Genomic DNA, 6,241 nt, shown 5'->3' with positions numbered 1-6,241 from the left:
ATATATATATATGTCACACTTATATATGTTATATGTTTAATTTTATTTGAAGCATCTTTTCTTATGCACAATAAAACTAAAGTTAAGTGTCCTAATGTATAAAAAATATGAATACCATATTTTTATTTTATAATTAATAGGAACCTTTGGTGATTAGGTTTTGAAGTTGACTGGGTCGCAAGTCTAGGTATAATATACATGTGTTACTATGTTTGGCGAACAGCTTTCTATGGCTGATGGGGGTTCCAGAAACTGCAGTTTATTTATTCATTCGTGAATTTATATTTTTATCTCTATTTATATTATATATCTTTATTTGTTCCTGATGGGAACAGACCTACAATTCTTAGAAAAGTAATGCTACATATTTAGACCATGAACTATATACCACAGACCCCCTTGCTATGGCTTGTTAGATATAATGTTTATAATAATTCATTGGATATTCTTTCCAATGGTGATGTGTACATCAATTTCCTAGGCTATGATAATCAAGTGGCATGGAGTGAGTCTAAAAGATAAAATCAAGTTGGGTTAGCATTATGTTATATTAACAAATATTTACTATTGAGGCATTATAGATCTATTATTAATTTAATAAAAGTTTACTTAATATGCTATGGATTCATATTCGATTGACTCTAACTTCAGTTACTTTTGCCATGCAAAATACTAACTTAGAATTATTACTTATTTCAATGTGTTGACTTGGCTATGTTCAGGCAGTTCTTAGCTTCACTGGTGTCCATGTCTTCGGATCTTCTGCCTCGCTTCGCTGGTGCCCTCGACTTCTGGTGTACTTTGCTGTTTCCTTGTACTGTACTCCTTCAATGTCTTCCCAAGAGCGTCTTTTCCTCTGCCTTGCCCCCGCTGGAGATCTCTAACTACCTCTTAACTACTTCACAGACCTCTCTGGAGTGGCTCTGCTGTCTCCTCACTTTGTCCAAAAAATCTGTCTTTTCCTCTACTTTCTTTTTAGTCATCAAAGTGGCTGATCTACTTTTGGGGCATAGCCAGGGACCCACCCTTCCTATCTGGGGGTTCTGCTCTTTAATGACGACCGGAGGCACTTTATGCTATTCCTTTATCTTTATGGCTGCTCATGATGTAGGTTTGCCACCCGTATGATGTCCTTGTTCAGTTTGTGCTTTATTAGTGTACTAATGCCCTTGGCCTCACAGGTGTAAACCGACCCTTCTTGGCCTGCTCTTTCAGAGGCGGCAAATGCTGATGAATGAACACTGCTAATATCTATTTAATTAAATTTAACTTCAATTCTTCTCATGCTGGTATTTTCAATTCCTAGAATAGCAATGTATGATATATATGTTAAGAAAATGCATTGCCTCCAAGACTTTCCTAGTTTGATTTTTATTTTTCATAGTGCAGAATTTAAGATTTCTAATAATTGAACTTATAGTGCAGTCATACTCTATTATTTTCCATTGCTAATATTAAAATATATTTGAAATGTCTGTTTTTATCTATTATATTATTACACTTCAATCCGGGGTTCCAGGACAAGAAAAATGGTAAAGTGGCAAGTTTTAAATTGCTATGTTCCAATTTGAAAACATTCTTTACTACATATTCCACAACTTTGTTTAGGTACCTTAGTATAAAAAAACTAACTAACTAGGTTTCAAATTATATATTTGGGATAATCAAAGTCATCATATAATTAAACAAGATAACATAAAATAAATAGGGTGAAATAAATCTTGGTACAGTCAGAGAGAGAATCTAGATTTAAGTTTTATTTAATAAAATTTCTGAATTTCACCATTAACCATTAAAGTTAACCATAGGGAACACGGTGGTTACGGGTTAAAGCACGTGGCTACTAACTCTAAGGACCCGAGTTTGAATTCGGCATGGCAGAAAATCGTTTTCTGTCACACTGTACCCGTGAGTGAACTCCTGTGGGTTCTTGGAGCCTTCCTGGGGTCCACCCAGCCTCTTAAATTGGGTAAAAATCTGTCGGTCGAGCGCGATTCTGACCAAATCACCTCCTTGCACAAACGTTGGTCTTGTTCTGAATCCCTGACCCTTCATGGGTTGTAGAGGTACAGATTTAAATTTTTAATTTTAAAGTTAACCATAATATAATTATAGGATTAATATAGGAACCACCTGGTATTAGAGAAAATAAATTGAATTTTAACTATTTATTAAATTATATCTCTGTAATACAGTAGCTGTTGGGTATACTATAAATATGTTAATTTTTTAATATAATTTGTTTATTCTAGTTTGAAATAATATTGAAAAATCTACATAAAACAGCTATTTGTAGTTAAACATACTTTGTTAAATAGTGGCCGTCCTCTTTTAACAAAAAAAAAATATTCATTTATTTACAACGAAAATACTAACTTGGTCATAATTATAAACAATAATTCAAAGAGTATAGATTAACGTTTTGTTATTCTGTTCTCTATGGAATAACTCAATCCCAGATTTTTCAGATGAGGTTGTTGTTTTTGGACTTGAAAGAGTGCCGCTTCACTGCGGTTCAAAAAGACCGCAATTTGAGATCTCAGAGACCTAAAGAAATACTATTATATTAACTTTGTTTAGATTGGTGTCAACTTGTTTAAAATAATATTAAATATTATGCTGAAGTTTGAAGATTACACCGTGTATTTTTTAGAACATCTAATGACATACTCAAACTTTATTTTTAGTTAATTGATTGGTGTATCACATTTTGTGTTTAGAGGTTTATAATAAATTTTTGCTCATAAAATGTATATATAAATACGGTGAATTCTTTTTTAGGGGTGTTAGCTTTCCAAACTTATTTACAAATTGTATATTAAATTTGTTCACACCGTATCCATGATACTTTATCAGCACATAAATTGTGGATATCTAAATTTTAACTGTTGTTGCGATGTTGTTAATGCAACAATTAATAATACAATACTATCAATTATTAACCTTGTACAATACACCAGGTTAATTTTCAATTTGCAATATGAATTTAATCAAAGTTAAATTTCATCACTTATAGTTAAAATTAGTGAAATATTTACAACTTTATTTATTTAGTAGATTTTCATTGTTAATCAGTGATTTAGGTGTATTAGTTATCAGTCCTAATCTGTTTGAAACTGAGATATAGACAGTACATTCTTTAAAAATTTGTCTGACAGATATATTGATATCTCATTCCAATTTTTCATTTAACCGCAAAACTCCCTGGTTTCTAACCTTGCTTCCTCTTCAATTTCTGATAATTCTGTTAGTTATCTGAAAAGAAGATACCCTCGAGTCCTTCTACTTTAGAAATATTATTGGTGTGGTACCAATGAGTATCTTCTTATAGTGTTTTATACCATTGTAATAAAACTAACTAGTTATATATTTATATAATACAATTATAAATATTTAAAAAAGCTTATTTATTTATTTATAAATATTATAATCTTCCAAATACTTGGGTAATAAATAATTGTGATGTAACTGTAAACTCATAAAAAATCAAAAATAAGCAGAAGAAAAACAGAATCAAAATAGATAAGCTGATTTTCTTTAATTATGTTTTTTTTAAACACTAATGCAAGTTGATTTATTTTTAATGCTATGTATACTGTCATTCGGGATGCCAGGGTAATTGTTGAAGGCAGTGTTTATTAATTAATTATTAATAATCCTGCAAAACCATTGTTTCTATTGAATTCCTTTCCAAATGTTTTTTGTGTTTACCAGTTTACTAATTATTGAATATCTTTATATTTATTAAATAGTGTTACCATTAATTATATAATATATATAATAAGGGGTGGTATTGGGTAATATATAGTATATAGTATATAGTATATGAACTGTATCAAGGTATTTATTTGCAGTTGATTGCAATGCTGTGATTAAATGATTCAGATATATTTGGTTTACCATAAAATATGAATTACATTATGACTTATTACCTAATATAAATTTGAATGACTGCTGAGTTGGGTGATGCATGCTGTGGTGTGTAGTAACGTCTTAGCCGTAGAGTTCCATTTCCGAAGAGCCCTTCTTAGGACTTCTTCTCGTCGAAGTCCATCCTGCCCACTCTTATGCATTTTACTATGCACTATGCTTCTTATTTCTGTCTTCATTTCGGTGGTCGAGTCCCATTTTCCCCAACTTTCCCTTTGAGGCATCACCTTTTTGGAATCTTATTTCTCATTGGCTATTAGTTACAACGCCTAATAGGTGAGCGTTTCCCCTAGGCCCTGAGAGGGTGTGGGAAAACCGCAGTGTGATCTCTTTCGGTTTTTACCTGCCTTAATAGCTTCTGCTCCTTCAACACGCGGTATCCATTAACCAGTTTGGAAATACTGTGATATACAAAGGTGTGAAAAACTGTGGCACACAAGACAAATGTGGTATACAAACACAATTGTCCCTTTGTTGACAAATATCCTTTCCGGGAGGACAGGTATCGGCACAGATGTGGCTAAATCACACAGACATTTGTCAAATTGTTGTTGTCGGAATTGTTAAAACCTGGGTATATAGCAATTCATATATATGAAACTTTAATATTTAACTTGGTACCATCCAATAATTTCAACAAGTATTAGGATAATGTATTACAACATTTAAGTTTAATTTACAGAATGGGAATTCTTTGCAATATCTCACAGAGAAGATTAAATAACCAAGAATCCACGATAAACTCATAATTTTTAACGTAAAATGGTGTAAAACTTGCATCACTCGCTGATAAAAATCAGGAATGAAATTTATCTAAATGATAAATATATTTTATCGATATCGGCTAGAACGAATAACTTAATCGAATTTTGTTGAACTAGATTTATATTTAATTGAACGTTCATCTCCTCTATTTATTATCAAACACCTGTCAGAACATTTATTACATGAGGGAAAATAAATCAAATGCATTTTCAAATTAAAGTAATATACTCTAATTTTAAAAAAATATGTTGGAGTTCTATCGGTGAGTTGATTCTCCACATGTTTTTATCATGTCACTATGTCACCTACAGCAAATTTACTTGTTGTATATATGTCTATACAGTTGTAAATATCAATAAATAAATTATTATTAAAAAAAAAAAAAAAATATGGACTAGTTCACAACTGCACTTCACTTGGACGTCCATCGTTGTCAGTTGTAACCTCAAATCATAAGTGATTTGTGTTTATCCGAATGTAGGCCCCAACCTCAACTAATAAAGGTTAGTTAAGGTTTTGTTTATCTCTTGAGCTAATTAATCGAGCGAAATGCGACAGCTATGATCCAACTAAGTAGTAGTAATAATAGTACAAGTTATAAACTTCTTCTTTCTCATCCTCCTTAAGTGCCTTTTAGTGTGGAGGAGCCTTTAACCACTTGGTCCATACATCTCGGTCTATGGCAAGCATCTTCATCTGAGCCAGCGTTTTCCCTCTTTCCAGACCTGGTCATTGAATAATATAATGGATTCTTCACAAGAATAGTGTAGATTATGATCTGAAACGACAAACACTAAAAACATTTAACAGGTTAATATTTTATTTATTGTTACTGGTTTTTATATATTTTCGTTTTTGTTTGGTATTACAGAATTTTTAGATCTTTGCCCTCTTCTCCTCCCCGAACCATCCTTCACGCCTGCCTGTCATGATTTACTGATTTCATGTTTGCTGCATGCATCTTTGTTGATTATGTCTATCCATCTGATTTTTAGCATCTTAGTATCTTGGTAACTATACTGGTATTCATTGTTGTGTAGAGGCATCTTAGTAGATAGCTTCGATCCACATATCCCACCCATCTAAACCTCCTTGCTATCGTATCATCAGATATTGACTGAGCAGCCTCTGTAAGTTCTTCTCATCCAGGCTCTGATACCAGATGACTCCTTTGATTGTACGGAGGACTTTTCGTTCAAATCTCATTATTCTGTTTTCTAGGGTACTTGTTATAGCCCTGGTCTTGCAGCCATATATCGGAGCGGGCTTCAGCATCGCATTGTACACACTTAGCTTCAGATTTTTTATGATTTCAGTATTCTTGACAAATATAAGAAGGCTCTCGAGTCCTTCTCCTTTAGAAATATTATTGGAGTGGTACCAATGGGTATATTCTCCTTATATAAGTAATTGCTGTGTTTGTTTATCTCTTGTGTGATGATGAATTAAATTGATTCAATGATAAATTAAATTATTAATTTTTATACCATTGTAATAAAACTAACTAGCTGTATATTTATATAATACAATTATAAATATTTAAAAA

General features: G+C 32.0%; 1 long non-coding RNA gene across 3 annotated transcripts in view; it reads left to right on the top strand.

Moving 5' to 3' along the window:
* LOC136796696 (uncharacterized) overlaps positions 1-6,241 on the top strand; it is a 28,202-nt gene that overhangs the window by 6,157 nt on the left and 15,804 nt on the right. The window lies entirely within an intron of this gene.

Source organism: Halyomorpha halys, unplaced genomic scaffold (genome assembly GCF_000696795.3).
Source record: "Halyomorpha halys isolate HHAL.00 unplaced genomic scaffold, Hhal_1.1 Scaffold1992.1, whole genome shotgun sequence".
NCBI lineage: Eukaryota > Metazoa > Arthropoda > Insecta > Hemiptera > Pentatomidae > Halyomorpha > Halyomorpha halys.
Note: the sequence above shows the minus strand (reverse complement) of the source record. Positions and strands in the feature narration are given on the sequence as shown.